Raw genomic sequence first — 24978 nt, 5'->3', positions numbered from 1 at the left:
TGAGAATAAAAATAGGCTCAGTGGCAAATATAGTAATGCCGCCGGCACCAGACTGAAAACCTTGACCTTGGACACACATGCTGGAACTTACTGATCCTGACCTGTGACCATTCAGTAAACATTTATGGGGCTCACGCTCCCTGCCGGGCAGTGTGCTAGGATCTAGGATGGATCCGGGAACAAATCAGAACCCCCCCACCGTGGAGCCCACATCCTGCCGGGTGTGGACAGACAGTGAACTGCGAAGGCGATAAGGAAGGGACTTGCACAGACTGGGAGACGTGAAGCTGGGAAACAAGTGTCCGCCTCGAGGAGTCTGGGCCCGAGAGCGAAGCCGAGCCCAGTTACACAGCACGCACCCCCACTGCGCCCCTGCGCTGGTCTCCCCCAGCGCCACCTCCCTGTGAAGGACACCGAGGGCAGAAGAGTCAGCACAACGCAGGCCCCGTCCTCGGCGGCCTGCTGGCTCAGCCGGGAACTGGCACCACCGGCTCCACAGGGCAGGAACTGGGCTTTTCCTCCATCTCACAGTTGTTTACCTGGCACTCAGGCAAGCGGAGCCAGGCACTGGGCATGCACACAGCACGCTCACACGCACATGTGAAACACTCACAAAGTGCACACAAGCCACAGAAAATATACACACACGCACAACATACAGAACAGTCACACAGCACACAGTCACACAACACGCAATTACACACACAAACACACACATTCATAACACATACACCAAACGTCATGCAACAAATACCTACATACTCACACAATATACACAGGTATAACACACACAAAAGATACAACACAACACACACTCAAACAATACACCCTCACACAAAACACATAGAAAACAGCCACGCAACATACCACACACACATAAAACACACACTTACACAACATATACAAAATAGTCACAACCTACAATACACACACAACACAGTCACACACTCATACAGCATACACAAAACATACACACAGCAAACACAACCCCTCCCCCCCACCCACACACAACATACACACTCACACAACACATACATCCAAGTCCCCATGCTAAAATGTTTTCACATTAAATCCTCCAGAGATGCAGGCGGACAAGGCCAACCAAGCAGGCGAAGGTGAATGAAACGAAAACCCGGAGACCTGGGGGCAGGGGTGTCCCAACTGAGCCACCGCAGGACTACACTTCCGGCCGCAAGTTCCCCCAGGAGCCCCCACAGAGGGCTTATGAATGGTTTATGACCGTGAGAGTGGTTTGCGGCCAAGATTTCTGGGTCTGCTCTCGTCATGGAACTTCTGCCAAGATGTTCCAGATTCTGTCCATGCCAAGGCCGAGAGGGTGCTCTCAACGCCTGGCACTTCGGGAAAGTTACAGTCACATCGTGCAACTGTGTCACTGGGTCTCCTTTCCAGAAGTTAGTCTGACGCAGTGATTTAAAACATTAACCCGCTGGCTGCACGACATTTATCTTCCGATTTTCAGCAGATCAAAGGAAGCGCGATATTTGTCTTTCTCTTATGTTGCCTATCCTTTAATCTGCTGAGACTTAGAAAATGTTTCTCTTCTGCTATTGCCAGGTTATTGTTTTAAATTTCTCTACATCAGACTAGCTTCTGGAAAGAAACCTCGATGACATATATCAATGCATATACGTGGAATCTAGAAAAACGATTCAGATGAACCTATCTGCAGGGCGGAAATGGAGACGGAGAGGACAGACATATGGCCACAGCTAGGGATGAACTGGGAGAGGAGCACTGATGAGTACACACCACCATGTGTAAAGTAGATGGCTAGTGGGAAGCTGCTGTGCTTCACAGGGAGCTTAGCTTGGTGCTCTGTGATGACCTGGAGGGGTGGGATGGTGGTGGGGGCACTTGGGAGGGAGGTCCAAGAGGGAAGGCATATATGTATACAGCTGACTCATTTCACTGTATGGCAGAAACCAACACAACATTGTAAAGCAACTATACCCCAATTTTTTTTTTTTTTTTAAAGTACTCACCACACAAAAAAAGAAAGTGCAATTTGGTTTCCACAGTGAATATCCCAGCTTGGCATGACTGCACAAAGTGATTGAGAGGCCTCTGTCGTTAAAGGCATAACTTTGAAGTGCCATAAGGAGCTTATGTTTTAACTAGATACGCTTGAATTATTGAAAGAAAGTTCTAACTGCAGCACCAAATTACAGCTTTTACCATTACCTTCTTACAAACATTTCCTTGGTACTGAGCTGTATGCTTACTTGGAGCAATTTTAAAAGAATTGTGTCTGTATTTCTTTTCATGATATTAATACTTCCCAAACACATCCTTTACCATGACTGTGATGAAAAACTCCCAAGAGGTAACAGTTTTAGCCCCTTTTCAAGGTCTCATTAAACGAGAGTAATTCTTGAAACTCGAGTGCTCAGGATGTTTCCTGCTCAGCCGTGCCCACCTGCCCCGACACACAGCAGTATTTCTGAGAAACCCACATCACACATCCCCAAGGGGCCATACAGACTTGGACAAATATTTCCACAAGCAACAAGCTGCTTCGAGCCCTTTGTGGAAGACAGCAAGGTTCACCTAAAGAAGTAAGGAAGCAGGAACACACGAGAAGATTAGGATGGAGACTGGAAGATGGCTCTATGAGTGCAGAAGTGACTGAAGTAAGACAGTGGCAACTGTTTAAAGATCTGAGATGTCGGAGGTAACCAACAGCAACATACGCAAGCATCCTGATGTAATGTCAACAGGAGAATGAAGCCACAGATGTGTGTGGTGGGGATGCCGTGAGCAGTGTGAATTCATAAACACTTCACACTGAAGGCTCAAGGTGCCTCCAGCTCTGCCCTTTCCAACAGGGCTATGTCAGCCTCAGTTTCCCAACAGTCACATGGGGATAACAGAGCCCACCTGGCTCGGATGGTGGACATACAAGTAAAGTGTTTACTGCTGCAGCTGGCACATAGTAGGTGCTTTGTGCAGTTATTTTTGGTCCCAAAAGACAAGTGGGGAAGGTGTTATGATTTCAAGCATAGAGTAAAGATGTCTTTCCAGTCCAAAACTGGACATGTGGTTTGATAAGAAAACAGGAAGATATTGGAAATATTGCCCAAATATTTAAAACTAAGACGTTACAATATTTTATCTCCTGACTTTGTTACACAGCTATGATTCATATGCAAATAAGCCTTCCCTTTATAAAGTAATTTTTTTCTTTCCTCCTTTGTGATCAGATTCTTTCAAACTAGGTCAAATACCTATTGCCATGGGACTATGAATTATGCTATATACATATATGTATATGGATTATACATGAGAACAGTAAGAAGCAAAACTGATCAACTATAGATATGCAAATTTATCTAGAAATATGTCAGCCTTGTAATATAGAAAACACTAGGAATAAGCATAGGAAGTCGGCTAATGTGATTTCATCCCTTTCTTCTGCTAAGAGAAAAAGTGGACCCAAGAGTTTTCAGGATGATTGTGTGTGGGGCGGGGGCAGGGGGGCGGAGAAGGGAGGAATTCTGCAATGTCTCGAACATGATACAAATAAATATTCTTACTGAAATATGATTGACATCCTATGTTAGTTTCAGATGTACAACAAAATGACTGAATATTTGTATATATTACAAAATGATCACAAGCCTAGTGATAACCATTACTACCCACAGCTACAAATTTCTTTTCCTGTGATAAGATCTAACCTTTTAGCAATTTTCAAACATGCAATATTCTTAACTACGGTCCTTATGTTGTACGTGATATCCCAGAACTTGTTTATTTTATAACTGGAACTCTACATTTTGACCCCTTCACCCATTTTTACCTCCCCACCCCCTGCCTCTGCTAACGACCAATCCGTTCTACCTCTGAGATGACTTAAAATCAGACTTAGACAAAGTTATCTCAATTATAGAGAAATCACTCCCTCTCTTTCTTCCCCTTTTAGACAGAATCACTAGGAACACTTTCTTAGGAATAAAATTCTCGAAGTATATTAATGAACTTTTAGAGGCAATAAAATTAATCCAGAACCATCATTGGCAGAAGCACGTTGGCCATCTGTGCCAAAACCTGACTGACCTTTCAATGTGATTATTGTATTGTGAAAAGAACTTTTAAACAAGCAGTTACCATATTTACATAAGAGTCAACGTGGCCAAAAATAAAATAAATACTGTGCAAACCATCAAACCTCTTAATGACCAGAGAATCTTTTTATTCTCAGTTTCACTGTTACTATTTGAGACAAGATTACCTGTGTGGGAAGCTCTTCAAATTCTCCCTTAGGAGGAGGACTGGGGAAGAAAAAAGTAGAGAAAAGGAGAGATGGATAAGGTAGTGACAGAGAAGTCTGACCCACCCTGATGCAAAACCCACCTTGTGGCTGCAGAACGGACGTGCACAACCTAAATGGGCTTTTTTCTCATTTTGTCAAATGAGATGTTTATACCGAGACTTCTTTTCTAGAGCATCCAGATCAGCTGGATAAATAATGCTAGGCAAGCCCCGACTTGCCTGTTGCTCGGTCTTGGCAGTCAAACCCCACCCTCGCAGGATGCCCTGCTCCTCTGGATAAAGCCCAGAGCCCTTGCTCTTGTTCTAGACCTGCCCTGTCTCCCTGGACTCCATCTTTCTGACAAAGTCCCCTGTTGCCTGGATGCTTCCAGGCTGAGGTCAAATCGCATACCAGTCTCCTTGCCAGTTTTCCCATTTCTCCCTCATTCTTTCTACCCAGAATGTCATCCTTCTTCCTCCTCCAGCTCAAGACTCCCTCCTCCTCCTCCTCCTCCTCCTCCTTTTTCTCCTCTTCCCACATCCATCGTCTACATTGTATGCCCCTTTCAGAGGGCATTCTAGGGTATGCCCCCCAACCAGAGGAAGCCAGGGTGACCATCTCCACCTCCTCTGAGCCCTTGGCTTCCCCTCTGCCTCCTTGTAGCACCAGCACCCCAGATTCTGTATGGCTGACTTCTCTCCCTGATACTCATCAGATGCCTAAAGGTAATCTCGTCCCCTGACTGGCCATAGCTGGAGCAGAGCCGATGTTTACATCTTTGCCCGATGAATGAAAGCACCCCTATTCACACTACTTATATCCACAGTCCCTTAGAAAATTCAAACCACACGGTTAGGACAGAGAGTCCGCGATCATGTCCAGGGATAAGCTTTCTGGGAAATGGACCTAAATTCCCCCAGCAGAAGGATTTAGCAATCACTCAGGACAACTCTTGTGCTAGCCAGCTTCTTGTTGACTTGGGCAATTTACAGAAATTACAGCTGTCTATTTCCCGGGTCAGTGGTTCTCAGCCGGCATTAGACCAGCTACCCCCAGAGAGTTTTTTTTTCTTTTAATCACTCTCCCCAGGCTGTGTCTCAGTCTTATTCCATCAGAACCTCTCGGGGTGGGGCTGCTGCTAAGTCGCTTCGGTCGTGTCCGACTCTATGCAACCCCACAGACGGCAGCCCACCAGGTTTTGCTGTCCCTGGGATTCTCCAGGCAAGAACACTGGAGTGGGTTGTCATTTCCTTCTCCAGTGCATGAAACTGAAAAGTGAAAGTGAAGTCGCTTAGTCGTGTCCGACTCTTAGGGACCCCATGGACTGCAGCCCACCAGGCTCCTCCGTCCATGGGATTTTCTAGGCAAGAGTACTGGAGTGGGGTGCCATTGCCTTCTCCGGGGGTGGGGCTGAGGCACCGATATTTCTTAAGGCTCCCAGGTGATTCCAACAGGCAATCAAGAGGGACAATCACTGACCTACGTCATAGAGGGTGATGTTTGTTCTCTCTATTTGTAGCTGAGTGGGTCCCTAATGCAGCCACACCATTTTCTACACTGACAGGACAGACAGGGGCCAGGCAGAGGGAGAGAGTCCAGCTCCAGGGGCTTGTTCACACCCAGAAGTTTTCCCTGGAACAACAGTTTATGATCCAGATATCAGTTCCAGACTAAAGGAAGTCTCTGTCTCCACCACCCCTCCTCCACCCCACCCCAGCATTTTTCACTTTCCTATGAACCTAGTTTCTATCCACCATGTCCCCATTACCTAAATTTCTTCAGTATTATAACTGGTGGGGGGGGGGGGGAGGGGGGCGGGAAATCTTAGAACTCTGATCTCGCAGTTAAGTAAATCTCAGAATTTGAGGTTGATGAGAAATATTTAAAGCCTGGTGAGTGAGGTGGAGTGCGATTTCCCACATCATTACAATAATAGCAAAAATGTAACCTCTCCTCCCTATGAGTCAGCTCAGTAACCCTCTGTGTTCCTCTAGAGAAGTGCTTAAACCTTGAGGGAAATGTGTTCGAAAGAGGTTGTCATGGCAAGTATCACATAAGATTTTTTTAAATCAACAAGTCAAATAGATACCCATTCCATCACCTCTGACAAGAATCATATATTTTCTCTCCAGGAAAGAAACGCTGTAATTTTTTGTACATAATTTTACAGTTTATTATGTTGCTTGTTTCCCAGCTTAATCAAAATACAATTTACATATTACATTGGTGTAAGTTTAGGGCTGTACAGTGTGTCGGTACGTTTTAATACTGACAAATATAACCACCATACTGTCAGCTAATATCTCCACCTCATCACATAATTACCACTTCTTTTTTCTGTGGTGGGAATTTAGCAACTTTTAAGTATATAATACATTAGCGACAATCAGCATGCTGTCCATTTGCTGGTGGTCAGTGGCTAAGTCGTTTCTAACTCTCTGAAACCCCATGGACTGCACTGTTTTCCAGAGTTTGCTCATCTTATCCTTTGTTGCCCCCTTCCCCTGCTGCCTGCAATCTTTCCCAGCATCAGGGTCTTTTCCAATGCCTGCATATTGGATCCCCAAATTTGTTTCTTTTTTAAAGATTTTTTTTTTTTTTAATGTGGATCCCTTTTTAAGAGTCTTTACTGCATTTGTTACAATATTACTTCTGTTTCATGTTTTGGTATTTTGGCCCCAAGGCATGTGGGAGCTTAGCTTCCCAACTGGAGATCAAACCCACACCCCCTGCATTGGAAGGCAGAATCTTAACCACTGGGCCACCAGGGACATTCCCCAGACTTATTCATCTTATAACTGGAAGTTTGTACCTTTTGACCAACATCTCCACAATCCGCTTACTCCCGAGCCCCTGGCAGTACCACTTTAACTCTCTGTCTCTCTGAGTTTCACATTTTTGGACTATATGTGATATCATACAGTATTTGTCTTTCTGTCTGGCTTATCTCATTTAGCTTAATGTCCTCAAGCTATGTTCTTGCCAAAGACAGGATTCCCTTTCTCATGGCTGAATAATATTGTATGTCCAGTATATACCGCACCTTCTTTATCCATTCATCTACGGACAAACAGATAGCTTCCATGTCATGGCTATCATAAATAATGCTGCAGGGGCATGGGGACATAGGTTTCTCTTTGAGATGCCAATTTCATTTCCTTTGGATATACACCCAGAAGTGGAATTGCTGGATCATGTGCTAGTTCAATTTTTAACTTTTTGAGAAACCTCCATATTGTTTTCCAAAGTGGCTGCACCCATTTACCTTCCAACCAACAGTGTCCAAGTGTTTCCTTTTCTCTACATATTCATTAACATTTGTCCTCTCTTATCTTATCGATGTACAGATTATTCATTAACAGATAGATGGTACGATCTGTGAAACCAGGTTTCTCTCACCTATTTCAGGCAGGGGATGTTTAAAACCTTCCAGAGAAATATCTATGGAGTTCCTACTATGGTTGAATTTTTACTTTATTGCATGTATGATATTGATTTCAACTTAAAAATTATCAATAGGTCATTTCAGAGGCTAGAAAAAAACCCTGCACATAATGCCTTTTTAAAACTCTCATCAGAAACGGTAGACAGGAGCCTTAATTATATTTCTTATGTGAACAAACTCTGACAGATTCAGCACTTCTACAAATAGGAGTTCAAATACACTGCAGAAAGAGCCACTCACTGACTAGCACTCTGCCTCCTGGAGTCTCACTATCATGTCAGCACAATGAAGCGTGAAGCTCAACTGGGAGCCCGACTGAGGACGCTCTCATTCATCCGCCATCGTCGGGAGGTGGCAGCCGCCTGTCCCTGCCAGTCCTGAGCCCCATCTCCCTTTGGACACATTGAAAATAGTCAAGCCTGTGTACAGAGCACAGGAGAGGTCTGTAAAGCACCCATATGTTGCCAGGAAGGGCAGGATGGTGGCTGATCCTGGCTCATTCAGGAGCTGGAGGCTCTGTAGGCCCCTCCAGGACAGGACAATGAAAAATCAGCCCAGAGCAAAGAGATCAAAGGGCCAGCGAGTGAGAGCCAGGTAATAAAAGGTCTGAGAAAAGTTGTCCCAGATTTCCGGTCAAGTTTGCCCTCTCACTAAGTCCAGGAATGAAACGAGGGAAACCACAACAATCGTCGGGGTCATATTCATGGTTGTGGAATGTGCTGGCTCTGTGACCACGTTGGAATATGTTGTTGGCATAACTGACGGAGTGGATACCGTCATGAAAGCAACGCTGCCAACCTCAACCATTGTCAAGAGATTCAGCATCTCTGGATAAAAGAGGATGATCTGCAACTGTGTGTGTCCATTTCCAATCATTTTCCCTCAAATGATTTTTAAAAAAAAAGGCAAACTTCCACAAAAGACATAATCACACCATCACCTAGTTCTCTAGCAGTATCATCATTCATTTGTTCTCTGATTCTGGAAATGCCTGAAGCCTTCAGACGTCAAACTTGCTAATATTCTCACTGAAATTTTAGTCTTTAAAGCTGGTCATATCATTGTCATAGACAGATTGAACACAGATATCAGAAAAGCCTAAAAGTCTGTGAATCCTAAAATAGTGAGCTCAATTACAGTTACTACAGATGCAGTTCTAGATTTGTAAGCATGTTTCTGGACTTGCCCTTTGTACACAGTCCTTTCACCGCCACCATCCTTTACCTGGTGGCTCAGATGGTAAAGAATCTGCCTACAGTGCGGGAGACCTGAGTTCTCTCCCTGGGTCAGAAAGATCCCCTGGCGAAGGAAATGGCAACCCACTCCAGTCTTCTAGCCTGGCGAATTCCATGGACAGAGGAACCTGACAGGCTACAGTCCATGGGTTGCAAAGAGTCAGATAAAATTGAGTGACTATTTAACACTTTATTACTAGACAAGTCCCAGTCTCTGCCCCATATTGTGTTCATTTAGGCCACTCTGTTTGGGTCAAGCACCTGGAATTCACCTGCAGAGTCCCTTCTCCTCAGTAACAAACCCTGCCCTCCCCTCCCTGGACCAGGAGGCAAAGCTCCCTGAGATGTTAACTGATCTCCCAGCTGTCTGACTTCCCACCCAGGTAGTCCTATCTCCATGGAAACCCACATCCCTGAACACATCTTCTTGATCAGCAGTTCCTAAAGCCTTCATTCCAGACTCATCACCTACACACACACATACACACACACACACACTAATTCCCACTTGGCTCTGGCCACAAATGACCAGTGTGCCCTAGGGACGATCCCAAGAACCCACCCGAAAACACCTGACCTCAGTACCTTGTGTTTCTTCACAAGATGGAAGCATCTCTGAGCTTCGAGCCCTGCCATCAGGCATTTGAGGGTGTGGTCCAGCCCTTCTGCAGGGTCCTGCCAACACTCCAGACTCAGAAACGGAGCAACTCCATAATAACGGAACCAAAGAGGCCAGAGTGAAAGAGCATGCAGGCTACAGAAAGACAGCCCTCCTCCAGTGATGAGGCTGAGGGATTTTGATCTGTTTGGGCACCCAGGGAGCTCAGTGTTAGGGGCCAGTCCCAGCGCCATCCTTGGCCTACCCCGTGGCCTTGAGGAAAGAAGCCTTTCTTCACCTCTAAAGACAGAAGGAACACGTTACCTGCTCCTCCACAGAAGGACAGAAGAGAAGCTCGAGCTGCTGCAGGCAGCTCCCACGGTGCTCTGCAAGGCCTCCCGTCTCATCTGGAGCCAGAGCGGCTGGGCCCCTTCCCCGCCCACTCCTGCCTTCCTTCTGGCATTGACACACGATTCTGTCTTGAAGCTGCACTGGAAGCCACTTCTCACCGTCTTCCTCTCTGGGTTTCCCCTTCCTCCTCCTCCTCCTCTCATCCCTAGAAGCACTGAGCACAAGGCTCAGCCTGGATTGAACACTCAAGAACCATTGCTTAAAACCCTTGGTTAATTTAGTAAAAGCTGAGATGCCAAGCAAGTCCCTGGTGCACGAGTTTCGTTTCTGGGAGGGTAGAGGGTGCTTCTGTGGAATGTCTGTGCCTCCAGGTTCAGGCAGAGCACCTGTCGCTTGTCACACACCCAGGAATTCAGGGCTGGGCAAGAGAGTGCCATATCCTGGGTGCCAGCCTGCCACTGTCTCATAAATAAAACAACACCCCTCAGCGCTCACACAGAGGGACTGGGTCTGCCTAATGTCACACAAGTGAACACTTGTGGTCTGGGAGGTAAGGCTGTGCACACGCGGGCACCATCTCCCCAGCCTGTGACTGGCAAGTTCAGAATGAAATCCAAGCTCCTCATCATGGCCCCACCACTGTCTGCACCACCGTGATCTGGCCCCTGCCTCCGTCTCTAAGCTCCCTCCCACTCACTCAGCCCCCACATACTGAGCTTCTTCTTCCCTCCAAGGGGCTCAAATCCTGCTGCCCCTCTGCCTCAGACCTCACCCCTCCTCACAAGGACACCCCCTCACCAGGTGACTCACACCCAGCCCTTCGCCACTGTCTCAGCAGCCGTCTGTGTCTTTCATGTTTATCACACCCTCAACTCAGGCTACTGCCTGGCCCCTCCGTGTGATCCTCGAAGGCTGCTACCAGATTGCTCTGCCCTACCGTGCTGCCCCATGGGTAGACACCCACAAGGCATAAAAACCAACTGCTGTGATCACAGATGGTTTTGAAATGACCTCAATGCCACTGCACACATGTTAGAATGACCAGTGGCAACTTGCTCCAGCACTCTTGCCTGGGAAATCCCATGGACAGAGGAGCTTGGTGGGCTACAGTCCATGGAGTCCCAAAAGGGTCGGACGCAACCTATCAGCTAAACAGCAAAGCGACCAAAATCCACAACACTGACAGCAGATCCCATCAGGGACATGCAGCAACAGAAATTCTCAGTTACAGCTGGTGAGAAGGCACAAAGTGCCACCACTGTGGAAGACAGTCTGACAGTTTCTTATAAAACTAAACAAACTCTTACTGTAGGATCCTACAGTCACTCTCCTTGATGTTTATCCAAAGGGGCTGAAAACTTACATCCACACAAACACCTGCACGTGGACGTTTAATAGATGCTTTATTAATAATTGTCAAAACTTGCTAGCAGCCCAGATACCATTCAGGGCGTGAATGGATAATTTAAGTGTGGTCCATTTAGATGATGGAATGTTATTCAGTGCTGAAGAGAAATGAGCTCTCAATCTATGAAGAGACATGAAGAAATCTTCAGTGCAAAATCCTAAGTGAAAGAAGTCAGTCTGAAAAGACTACATCACATTCACATTCTGAAGAGGCAAAAGAGTGAAAACAGTGTTGGTCACTCCGTCGTGTCCAACTTTTTGCAACCCGCGAGCTTTGACTCATCAGTCTCTTCTCTCCTTGAAAGTCACCAGACAGGAAGACTGGAGAGGGTTGCCACGGCCTTCTCCAGGAGATCTGCCCAACTCAGGAATCAAACCTGGGGCTCCTGCATTGCAGGCAGGTTTTTTACCTTCTGAGCAACCATGGAAGCCCAAACCTATGGAGGCAGTAAAAAGTTAAGTGGTTGCCAGGGGCTGGAAGGAGAGATGAACAGGTAAAGCACAGTGAAATGCCCTGTGTGACACTGTAATGACGGGTACATGTCATCCTACATTTGTCTAAACACATAGAATATACAACACCAAGAGTGAGTCTTAAGGCAGACTATGGACTTTCGGTGATGACGGCGTGTTAGTGTAGGTTCATCAGTTGTAAGGAATGAACCACCCTGGGGAGGGAGGGAGCAGGTTATACACACGTGGGGCAAGGGTTATATGGGAAATCTCTTTACCTTCCCCTCAATTTTGCTGTGAACTTAAAAGTGCTTTCAAAAAATAGTCTAGGGACTTCCCTGGCAGTCTAGTGGTTAAGACTTCACCTTCCAATGCAGGGTGTATGGGTTTGATCCCTGGCCAGGGAGTTAAGATCCCATATGCCTTGTGGCCAAAAACCCAAAAGGTGAAATAGAAGCAACATTGTAACAAATTCAATAAAGACTTAAAAAATGGCCCACATTAAAAAAAAAAAAAAAAGGAACGAAAGAAATCTTTAAAAAAATAAAGTCTAAAAATCCTCAGTTATATAAGGTATGAAAAATTTAAAAACAACAAAAACACCCACCAGTTTGCTAGCATACCTATTTTGGTAGGCACATGAGGAAATATTCTCTCAAACATTCCTGGCAGGGGTGTTAATTGTTACAACCTGTTGTAACAGGTGGGAAATCTTGACATGTACATCAAATCACAAACACACTCAGCCTTTGACCTGGCAGTTCCACTTCTAGAAATGCAGCCAACAAATACTCTTGCTAGCACTTCTGCAAAATGACAGAGGCATGGCTATTTGTTACTCATTGCAACATCAGTTGTAACAGCAAAAGACTGCAAACAACTTGAGTCAGCAAAAGGTTAAAAGGAAGCTTTTTTTGATGCAGATATAGACCCAAGTACAGAAGAGCGTGGGCTCCCTGGTGGCTCAGTGGAAAGGAATCTGCCTGCCAATGCAAGAGACCTGGGTCAGGATGATCCCCTGGAGGAGGGCATGGCAACCCATTCTGGTATTCTTTCCTGGAGAAGCTCATAGACAAATGAGCCTGGTGGGCTATAGTCCATAGCATCGAAAAGAGTCAGACATGACTGAAGCAACTTAGCGTGCGCCAACGCACAGAAGAGTGTATGTCCTTAGTGTGTGATGGTTAGCTTTCTGTGTCAACTGAAACCTCCAGATAGCTGGTGTGTCTGTGAGGGTGTTTCTGAAAGAGATTACCACCTGAATTGGTGAACGGAGTACAGCAAATAGCCCCCTTTCCAGAGTGGGTGGGCTTCCTCCAATCCCTTGGGGACCTAAACAGAGCAAAAAGGCACAGGAAGACTGATTTAACTTCGCCTGAAAACTTGATCAAGGACGTCCATCTTCTGCACTTGGCAATTCTGATTCTCAAGCCTTTGGACTGGACAGGAGTCTACACCATTGCTCTCTGGCCTTCTAACTATACCATCTGCTTTCCTGGGTCTCCTCAAGCCTCCATAATAGCATGAGCCAATCCATACCTTATTATTAGAATCTTCCTGGCTGGGGGAAAGGGATAGTTAGGGAGCATGAGATGGATGTGTACACACTGCTCTGTTTAAAATGGATAACCAACATGGACTTACTGTGTAGCACAGGGAACTTTGCTCAGTATTACGTGGCAGCCTGGATGAGAGGGAAGTTTGGGGGAGAATGGATACATATATATGTACGGCTGAGTCCCTTGGCTGTTCACGTGAAACTATCACAAAATAGTTAGCCAGCTATTAGTTGTTAAGTCAAGTCGTGTCCGACTCTTTTGCGACTCCACGGACTGTATGCCACCAAGCTCCATGGGTTTTCCTAGGCGAAGATACTGGAGTGGGTTGCCATTTCCTTCTCCAGGGGATCTTCCCAACCCAGAGAAGGAACCCACATCTCCTGCATTGTCAGGAGGATTCCTTACCACTGAGCCACTGGAGAAGCCCATTAATCACCTATATTCAAATGCAAAATAAAAAGTTAAAAAAAAAAAAACCTCTTCCTAGATAGATATAGACAGACACGTATATAACAGGAGACTGGAACAGCTATATCAATACCTATATATTAATACATCTACGTACATATCAATCCCCTACTGGCTCTCCAAAGAGAGAACTCTGACAGATACAGCAAGAAAGAGGTGGAAGAGACTAGTAACAGTCACCTATTGATGAGAAAGAGGGAAAGACTTGGTTGAATAACCTTTTTAAAGCCTTTTAAATTGTGTGCTATCTGTTCAAAAGCACGTGAACCACGCGTTTTCATTCATCATCCCTCGAGTCCAGCAGCCCGTGAACTCTAGAGTGAGGCTGTGTCATGAACCCCAGGCGTGCGCTAACTGCTGATGTGACTTCAGGCAAATCACATCTCTGTGCTTCCATTTCTTAATCTGCAAAGTAAGATGATAATAAAGACTCCCTCATACAGAAGGCACTCAGAACCGGGGGTCCCACACTAAGGAGGTGCTCTACTGGACATTTGCCATCATTATTACTTATCCACTATGAGCTTCAAACTGCTGCTGAACATGTACTTGACCCTGATTTGAACAGCCGACCACTGAGGTCAGTGAAACCCTGTACCCCCTGTAAAGCCTTCCATACTTGTGGCAAGTCCATGGGACTTGCACTCACTAAAGGCACCATCTCCATTTTCCTGGATCTACCCCTGGTTGGAATTCATCCGCTTCACACCCATTCAGAGCTTTAAAGTTGTACTCAGTAGAAACAGAAACCAACCCACACTTAACTAAACAAAGAAAACAGTCAGTGCACCCCAGGAAAAAAAAGCTCCGTTTTTGAAAAGGCTCCATAATTCCTCTTGGGATATTCATTTCCCTGGGGAGTTGGGTTAAAATGTTCCTAGCTCGCTTCTGCTGACTCATTCAAAAAATGTTTATGCCCCACCTCAAAGGGTGTCAGACCCCAAACCAGGTCCTGGAAAGAGAGGAACGCATAAAACAAGGCTCTGCCTTTGAAAAGTTCTGACTGGGGATCAGAGCAGAGCAAGTGGATGGTGACCGTCGGATACAAGAAGGCTAGCATGTGACCCCACACTCAGAGAAGCAAGCAATAAGACAGATCCATCTTCAAACCATGTCCCTGTGCCGCTGAATCCAAGAACAAAGAAATATGTTGAAATACATCCATGTTTTCTTTTCAAGTTTAGAACTATTTCAACAACATCATCAAAATTTCAGCACGCAGCTCTCTGAAAACTAGACACTTTATAAGGTGAGGCTATATATGAACTTCATATTAATAACAACAGTAATAGTACCATTTGGTATTTTTACTTTTTTTCTTTTTAAAGAACATTCCTCTAGCCTTTCCCTTTATGTCCCCAGTTCAATCACGTGGTGGGGTGGACAGCCAGTCCTTATCTCTAAATTTAATAGAGAAAAAGGAGATAAAAAGATTGAGTTTGCTCTGGGTTGCTCAAATGGTAAAGTCAGCAAAAGCATTCAACTCCCCACACACTCAGTGAGCCTGCTGAGAGACATCAAATGAGGTCAAAGACCACAGAAATTAGGTTGGCAAAAGTTACTCTGAGAGAGGATTGGTTTGATGATGACTAACCAAAAGAAGACAAGAAGCTGAACCCAAAGGGGCAGAATAGGAAGCCAGAGGTTTCACAAAAAAAAAGTGTCCTTAAAGCAAATTAAGACAACAGAAGACTCCTTTCCAGTTATCAGATTAGAACACTTAAAAGAAAAAAAAAAAAAAAAAAGGTAAAAAACCCAATGCTGGTGAAAGTGTGAGAAAAAGGTGAAAAAGGTGTTCATACAGTGCTGGAGGGAGTGCACATGACTAGCACTTTCCTAGATTAATTGAGTAACAGAATCGAGAACTTTAAATATGCTGATGCCCTTGACCTCTGGCAATTATTCCAAGGAAAGACTAAGGAAGACAGATGCATAGGATCCCCTGCTGCTAAGTCACTTCAGTCGTGTCCTTAAGAGTGGTTGAGCAGAGTCCAAAAAATCCAGTTCATGCCTCCTAGAACCATTCAATAAGTCAGACTCTGTGCGACCCCATAGATGGCAGCCCACCAGGCTTCCCAGTCCCTGGGATTCTCCAGGCAAGAACACTGGAGTGGGTTGTCATTTCCTTCTCCAATGAATGAAAGTGAAAAGTAAAAGTGAAGTCGCTCCGTTGTGTCCGACCCTGAGCGACCCCATGGACTGCAGCCTTCCAGGCTCCTCCGTCCAGGGGATTTTCCAGGCAAGAGTACTGGAATGGGATGCCATTGCCTTCTCCCACAAGCATGTCAGTATGGGGGATGTTAATAATAGAAAAGAAAAAAATCAAATACACCAACATGGTTTAATAACTCATCTATGTCATATGATTAAAAAGCTTTTGTAGGAAGAAGGTCCTTAGCAGGACAAGACCCTCACAACATACTGCTGAAAGGCAAAAGCAGATGATAAAACAGAATGGAGAGCCCAAGCGTGCTTTTTCCAAAATGTAAATGTGTTTTGAGAAAACCACACCCACCCAAACACTAACAGTGTTTATCTCACAATGTTAGGCTTTTATGTTTCGCCTTTTTAATTCATCTCTATATATTCTTTTTCAATTGTCTTTTTGACCATGAGCATGTGTTGTCTGCATATGTTTTTAACGACAATACTTAAGAAGTGGATCTTAGCCACTCCATGACCTTACCTGAGAGTTTCATTCCTCAGCAACTTAACAGTGCCCCCAAAGGTTTGTGTGTTAAAGAATAAAAGCTGAATAATAAAGAATAATAAAAAATAAAAACTGTTGAGCAGAGACAGTCCATAGGCTTCTTTTAAAATTCCTCACAGCTTGTCAACAGATGAGCAGATAAAGAAGATTCTACTTAGAATTCTACTTAGCCATAAAAAGAATGAAATAATGCCATTTTTAGCAATGTGGATGGATCTAGAGATCATACTAAGTGAAGTCAGAGAAAGACAAATACCATTTGATATCGCTGATGTGGAATATAAAAATTATACAAGTGAACTTACTTATAGAACAAAACAGACTCACTTACATAGAAAACAAACTTATGGTTACCAAAGGGAAAAGATGGGAAGGATGAATTGGGAATCTGGGATTAACAAATACATACTACTAATATAATAAAATAACCACCAAGGACCTACTGTATAGCACTGAGAACTCTACTCAATACTCTGTAATGACCTATGTGGGGAAAAAGAATCTGAAAAAGAGTGGCTTTATATATAATTGATTCACTTTACTGTATACCTGAAATTAACACAACATTGTCAATCAGCTATACACTAACAAAAAAATTTTTAATAAAAAAAATAAAATGTACTAATATCTAAGTTAACTTCTAGGTTTAAGAAAACTGTGAAAAGTATTAAAAGTATAATAATATAAAGTAAATTAGAACAAATATTGCAGAAACTCTAAAAAAATACATATTCAAATAAAGAAAATTCATCACTCCGATCAGGAAGATCAAATTCAGAAATGTCAAGAAATGCCCCCAGTCCTTCCAGACAGCACTTCTCCCCTTTCCCCAGCGACCCGCCCATCTCCAGTGGAACACAGACTTCCCCGGCCCCCAGCACACACAGGGCGGCTCCCAGGAGGCCGTCGGTGGACACGGCGATTCAGGAGACCACCCAGTCTCTCGCTGTACCTCGTGAACGGTCCTTTCCACCATCTAGCCCTTCATGTGCTCACGGCCACCGTGCAAAGTCACATTTGGTGTAAGAGCAAGCGCAAGATTCAAACTGAATTGAATGGTTAACCTCGTTTTGTTTTCTTCTTTCCTTAAACTTCTCGAATTCTGACTGACCCAACAACACTGTTATAGAGTATATGGAGGTCAAGGGTGTCCAAGAGGGCTTCCCTCATAGCTCAGTTGACAAATTATCTGTCTGCAATGCAGGAGACCCCAGTTCAATTCCTGGGATGGGAAGATCCCCTGGAGAAAGGATAGGCTACCCACTCCAGTATTCTTGGGCTTCCCTTGTGGCTCAACCTGGTAAAGAATCCACCTGTAATGCAGGAAACCTGGACTCAATCCCTGGGTTGGGAAGATCTGGAGAAGGGAAAGGCTACCCACTCCAGTATTCTGGCCTAGAGAATTCCATGGATCCACAGTCCATGGGATTGCAAACAATCGGACATGACTGAGCAGCTTTCACTCACTCACTCAGTAAGACAATATGGACCAGCCCCTGAGAGCCTACAGTCTCCTCACAACTTCAGGTGTAATATTCGCAACGCCTCTGAAAAAGCATGCTCAATACAGGGATGTCTGACCAGGACTCCTTGACCTACACAGGCCTCTGCTCTGGGGGAGATGGCCAGTCCTGGTATCTGAGTGATTCCCCGCAAACAGATCCAGTTTCAAGAGCCCAGTAAAAATAAAAACCAATAAACAGCAACAAAAGCCACACTCAAGTTTTTGAGATTCCATTGTAAGTTTTTATGGAAGGAAGCATGCACAAGTCTTCATAATACAATATATTATAATCTTAAATGCAATCAGTGATGTCAGTTTATAGTAATGCAATGCCTTCAGCCAAACACGGGCTGAGATGATCCCACTCTAGAATCGTAGAAGCATAAAGGAAAGTCATAAAGTAAGTCTTAATTCTGCCATGAGCTACAGCATTTTAAAAGGACTTTACAGGGACTTCTCTTGAGGTTGAGTGGTTAAGATTTCACCTTCCCATGCAGGAAGTGTGTGTTCGATCCCTGGTCAGGGAGCTAGGATCCTGCATGCTTTCCAGGTGACAAACCAAAGCATTAAACAGAATCAATATTGTAACAAATTTAAATGACACTTAAAAAAAAAAAAGGACATTACAATATCCTTCACTTAAACCTCATGATGTATATGGCTCTGTGTGTTAGTCACTTAGTTATGTCCGACTCTTTGCAACCCCATGGACTGTAGCCCACCAGGCTCCTCTGTCCATGGAATTCCCCAGGCAAAAATACTGGAGTGGGTTGCCATTTCCTTCTCCAGGAGATCTTCCCAGCCCAGGGATGGAACCCAGGTCTCCTGCATTATAAGCAGACTCTTTACCATCTGAGCCACCAGAGAAGCCTTTGCTGGCTAACAGGAAGTATATAGTCATATACCTCCCACATATTTCTTAGTTAATCTTCCATAGAATAAAACATATGTAATCATAGATGGGGCTTCCCAGGTGGCTCAGCGGTAAAGAACTTGCCTGCTAGTGCAGGAGATGCAGGCTTGATCCCCAGGTCAGCAAGATCGCCTGGAGGAGGAAATAGGAACCCACTCCAGTATTCTTGCCTGGGAAACCCATGGACAGAGGAGCCTGGCGGGCTACAGTCTGTGGGGTTCCAAAGAGTCGGACACATCTGAGCGACTATAACAACAGCAACAATCACAGGTGATCCATTAGCAGGGCTCACAGGCACACTCAGGGTTTTAAATATGCCTACAGAGCCACATAACACTAAGAAATCCTTCAAATCTTGTTTTAAAAGACAGCACAATATTGTCTGTTTTATCAGACTCCACTCCTCCTTCCTAAATACTTCAGTGTATAAGTAAACAAAGGAAAAAGGAAGGGGGGAAATGCAGAAACAAAAGCTAAAGTGCAAACCCATCATCTTACCCACTCCTTTCCTCGTGACTGGAGGCTGCGGGAACGGCTGGCCCCACCAGAGGCAGTAACTCAGGCTCAGCCCGCGGCGTTTCTTTTCCCACCTGTGAAGCCCGCTGAACTGACGGTGGTTATTAAAACCAAAAGTGCATCTCAAAAATCAGCCCTGAATGGGGTTGCTGATGGCGGTTTTCTTTTTCTAGAGAGCTCCAGGGCTGCTCAGCACACAGGAGGGCGAGGCCTCACAGCTTGTCAGAAGACCCAGCTGTGCAGAGGCCGGGCCAAAGGAGAAAGTGGGCTCCAAGCATGCCTGTTAGGGCTTTAATCCTCAGCTGTGACACATGGAGGGAGCTATGAACAGGAAATTCAGAGCTGGGCAGACAGCCAGAAACATTCAGAAAACGTGCCAAGCCCTTTCGAAATACCACACTCTCCACTGAACACTCACTGCTAACAGTTCACAGGCTGTCTCTCTTCTCAAATGACAGAGCCATAGACCCGGGCCGGGCTGGCCCGTGGACACCCAGTCTGTCACAGTTCCCGTCATCAGAGCCAGGGACCAGTCAAAGCCAGGCCTGGTGTCCCCCACCTCCTCCCTCTTCTCCCACCTCCAGATCCTTCTCCTAATGACATCTGCAGATGTGAGCTCCCAGCGATACCGAAGGACCCTTCCTTCAAGCTTTTGTATGTTTCAGATGCAGGGTCTCTTCCTAATGCACACACTGCCCCTGCCACATGCTCTGGGGACCCTGCAGGGATCTCTTGCAGCGTCCCGGAGGGGAGGAGACCCACTGGTCATTCCTGGACTCAGGGGGATTCGGGAAGATGGGGTCCCAGCCCAAGCCTCTGGCTCCCACTCTCAGCAGCCTGATTTCATCCACGAAAGAGGGGGCTGTCGAACCCCTCTTCTGACTGTCTCTCAGGGGCCCCCCTGCACCCCACACCTGGATTCATGTTCTCAACACAACCCAGGTCCCACCTATCAGAGCCCTACTCACAGGCTGAAACACAAGGACCAAACTGGCCAAAGCTTATATCCTGGTACCCAGGCCCACCCCCAGCAGGCTCTGCACACCTCTCCACCTTGTCCCCACTGTCCTTCAAAAGAATTCTCTGTGCCCACTCGGATGGGCCACCACTGACTCCAGAAGACAGTGCTCAGGGGCTTCCCTGGTGGTCCAATGGTTAAATACTTTGCCTCCCAATGCAGGAGTGTGGGTTTGATCCCTGGTTAGGGAAATAAGACCCCACATGCCTTGATGCCAAAAAACCAACATGTAAACAACAGAAGCAATATTGTAACAAATTCAATAAAGACTGTAAAAATCGTCCACATTAAAAAAAAAAAAAAAACTCTTAAAAAAAGGCAACACTCAAATGGCATGGGTTCTGCAGCTACCCTCCTGATCCAACTCCCCTTCTCCTCTTGAATGTGATGCCCTTTCAGACACAACACTCCCCCTCCTCCTTGACCCCCTCTCCCCACATTTCCAGTCTTCACCAAGGTTCATAGAGGAGTACCCCCTTCCACATCTTGGGGTGATGCCCCATGCTCTGAACCCATGTTTTCACTCCCTAAAAATAACAGAGATGGCAAGAGTGGGCACTTACTATTCATCAGGCACGTTTCTAGGAACTTTTGATTCTTTCAGCCCATTTTACAGATCAGGCAATTGAGGCACAGAAAAGGCAAATGCTTTCCCTGAGATCCCTCAGCCAGGTAGGGTGGAGCCTGGTGGAGTCCAATCTGGCCTCACTCTTTCTTTCCAGGCACCTGTGCTGTTTATTTGGGAACAAGGAGTATGTACTTAGGGAGGGTGCAATTTCCTCACCCTTCTCGGTAGCTGTTTCAGAAGGGCTTCCCAGAATGCTTTCCCAGGCTGGGTAATTACAAGTAGCTGTGATTAATTGGTAGTCTAATGAGCTTTAATTGAGAGACCAAATGGTCCACCTGAAAACTGCTGTGGACTGGGCTTTCAACATTAGGAAATAAACAGAATAGTCTTGAGGTTACGGCAACATTATTGTAGTCCAGGGGTCCCTAACCTCTGGGATCTGATGCCTGATGATCTGAGGTGGAGCTGATGTAAGAATCATAGAAATAGAGTGCACAAGAAATGTAACATGCTCGAATCTTCCTAAACCATCCCCTACAACCCACAGTTGGTGGAAAAATTGTCTTCCACAAAACCAGTCCCTACCCTGGTGCCAAAAAAGTTGGGAACCACTCCTGTAGAAGTTTCACTGACATTTTTAACCTATCTTAATGTGTGTATTCAGGCCCTGGACATCTGGTGCATCAACGGACTGCTAAGACATAACCTCACTGAAAGAGCTGAGGTGCCCTGATGAGAAGAGCTGACTCTGGGAAAGATTGAGGGCAGGAGGAGAAGCGGACAGCAGAGGACGAGATGGTTGGATGGCCTCATTGACTCGATGAACATGAATCTGAGCAAACTCTGAGAGACGGTGGAGGAAAGGCAAGCCTGGTGTGCTGCAGTCTATGGGGTGGCAAAGAGTCAGAAACAACTGAGCGACTGAACAGCAACAACCCTCAAAGGTCTAGGGTGATAAGGGGCAGGGAGACGTCCCCACCCTTCCTCCAACGTGGAGTAGCTGAGGTTTCTGGGACCTAATCCACCCCCAGCTCCAGAGGCAGCCCCACTGATCTGAGCCATTAGATCTTCAGAAATGCTCTAGTACCTTCTAAGCTGCTGGCCAGGTCCTATAAATGCTGGAGGTGAATGACATTTCATTGAGGAAATGTTTCTGGCTCCCACTAGGGGCAAGACCCTCCCTATGCTCTTTGGTAAAACAACAACAACAAAATCAGGAAGACCCAGCTTTCGTCCCTAAGAAACTTACTACCCAGCTGATGGGGAGGCCGTGGATGAGACCCTAACAGGCCTAACACACTGTAGGTATTGATATTTGCCTCCCAAAACAGGAGTTTGTTTTCCCAATTTTTCTCTAATCAGTTCATCTTTATTCAACACTTAGTGGAGAGGAAAGATTTTTGCTTCCAGGATGTTTCTGATTCTCTTTTCCACTCCAGACAACATCTCCCTTCTTCCTGCCCACTTCTCAGCCAGGAGACACACACACATATGCACACACACATACACACACATGCATACACACACGCACACACACATACACACACACATACAAACTCCCGACTGGGTTTTGTAAGTTGCTTAGTCCCCCCCACCCCACAGAGTTCAGAGGGAAAAAATAGTCATACCGGGCAATAACAATCCAATACCAGAAGTTTATGGAAAATTCCCAAACTCCAGGGAAGCTCAGAACTCACTGAGCAAAACCTGGAAATTTTACCATGAAAACTCTCAGAAGACATCACTAGGACACAATTTTATCAGCAACATGGCCTTTGTAGAACTCTGGAATGCCTGTATTTCTACTTAATAGGTCAGAAATAACTCATATCTTTCCCCAGAATTCTTTTATGGAAAAGTTTACACATTCAGAATGAATCTGCATTTAAGAATACCTTGAATGTGGCTATAATCCACGTGCTTCCTGTGTTTCCTTAATCCATGTGTCGTCCACATGTTCCCTACACATCAAAATTGATGAGAACGGAGAATGCAAAAAAGCATGGGAATGTGCGTGTGCATGCGTGCAGACATGTGTGTGCCCGTGCAAGCATGTCCATACCTGGAATCTGACCTCACCTCTCCTGCCACGTACTACAGGCCCTTAAGAAAGGGTGGGAACCCTGTTTTACTAGGTTCAGCAATTTTGTAGTTAATTTGGTAATTAAACAGATACCTCCCTGGGCCCCAGGAGACCTGAGTAAAAGGGCCTGCTTTAACTTCATGGGGGACTTAAGATGACTCAGATGGTAAAGAATCTCCCCACAGTGCAGGAGACCTAGGTTCAATCCCTGGATAGGGAAGATCCCCTGGAGAAGAAAATGCAACCCACTCCAGGATTCTTGCCTGGCGAATTCCACAGATAGAGGAGTCTGGCGAGCTACAGTCCATGGGGATGTAAAGAGTCAGACACAACTGAGCGACTGACACTTTTAATTTCATGAAGGTGGCTTTGAGGAGTCAATTTCACTTCCCTGGACTTCAGTTTCTACCTCTGGAAAAAAATACAGCATAATCTAAATCCATGCTACACAAAGTGTTGCCACCGGCCAGGGGAGGCATTGTCAGGAAATATGCTAGAAATGCAGATTCGCAGGCCCCACCTCAGAACAACTGACTCAGAATTAGCATTTTAATAAGATTCCCACGTGACTTGTGGGTGCACAGTAAAGTTTGAGCAGCACTGGTCCAAACATCCTCTGAAGTGCCTTCCAGGGCCACATTTTGTTAGTTTAAACTTTGTCCCTTTCAGCTAGAGCATTAACATACCAAGGCCAATGGCTGCCCATGACCTTTGTGGTCAGGCCCTGGGAGGATCTGGTCAGAACCCTGCAGGCTGACTTCACTCCCATTCCAGGCAATGACACACAAAAAGTCAGGTCATCTCCATGACTGTCCCAGACCGCTAAGTCACACTCTGTCTTCCAGCTTCCTACCAAGCCTCTTAGGAAAAGGCCACCCCTTAGTACTTCCTACCTCGAGACAGATCCCACAGCCATCACTGGGTCTCAGGGATTGTGCAAGCAAAGATTAGTGAACAGGAAAAATGCCAGATGGATTATTACAGTGACTGTCTTCAGCACTTAATGGAGCCATGATCACTAGATGAAAAATGAGCCATGTCTGGGGAAGCTCACCAAATCTCCTGTTTGATGGGGCTATGATGATGCGATTAGGCAAAGTGTGAATGTGTGTGTTAGTCGTTCAATCTTGTACAACTCTTTGAGACCCCATGAACTGTAGCCCGCCAGGCTTCTCGGTCCATATGTTTCTCCAGGCAAGAACAGTGGAGGGGGTTGCAATTTCCTGGACCAGGGGATCGTCCCCAACCAGGGATCCAACCTGAGTCTCCTGCATTGCAAACAGATTCTTTATGTCTAAGCTACCAGGGAAGCTCCATTAGGCAGAATACTGCAAATTTAATGAAGCAGGACTTCATGAAAGCATTTCAAACCTCTTTCTTTTAAGCAAGATGAAGAATGCAGTTAGCAGAGCTGAATTATTTCCCCAACACCCACTCTCCATGACATATGGGTTAATTTGAAGAGGGGTCACCAACGGAAAACCTCAGGCACTGCATTTTGTTCTTCCCATGAAAGTGGCTGCCAGGCTGGGTGCGGTCACCCTCCAGCTGTGATAAGTCAAGAACAGAGGAGGCAGAGGTGGTTGGAAGGAATACATTTCCTCCACACACACAAAAAGCAAATTCAAGATTAAAAGGCAAAGCTGAAATCTGAAATCAAAAAAGAAAAAAAATTACCAAGTGAGCATTGGCCAAAAGAACCAGTGTGGAAGTGGATGCTGATAGCGTTCCTGGGGGTCCTGAATGCAGACAAGAGAGGGCTGCAGGGACCTCCCCAGTGGTTCAGTGGTTAAGAACCTGCCTTGCAATGTAGGGGACATGGGTTTGATTCCTGGTCAGGGAACTAAGAACCCACAGACTGCCAGCAACTAAACCCG

At 45.6% G+C, this 24978-nt stretch overlaps 1 protein-coding gene and 1 non-coding gene across 3 annotated transcripts in view; one reads left to right on the top strand and one right to left on the bottom strand.

The window, feature by feature from the left end:
• Positions 1–19640, bottom strand: part of IL1R1 (interleukin 1 receptor type 1) — an 88580-nt gene extending 68940 nt beyond the window's left edge. For both annotated transcript variants that reach the window (XM_052648721.1, XM_052648723.1), the window contains exon 1: positions 19415–19640. The gene's annotated coding sequence lies outside the window, so the exon portion shown is untranslated. The remainder of the gene's footprint in view (positions 1–19414) is intronic.
• On the top strand, positions 18063–18147 carry LOC128057101 (small nucleolar RNA SNORD86). The gene has a single exon (XR_008200282.1). It is a non-coding gene; the product is annotated as a small nucleolar RNA SNORD86 (small nucleolar RNA).
• Positions 19641–24978: the final 5338 nt, after the last annotated feature.

Source organism: Budorcas taxicolor, chromosome 11 (assembly GCF_023091745.1).
Source record: "Budorcas taxicolor isolate Tak-1 chromosome 11, Takin1.1, whole genome shotgun sequence".
Lineage (NCBI taxonomy): Eukaryota > Metazoa > Chordata > Mammalia > Artiodactyla > Bovidae > Budorcas > Budorcas taxicolor.
This window is presented reverse-complemented; position numbering and strand designations above follow the sequence as displayed.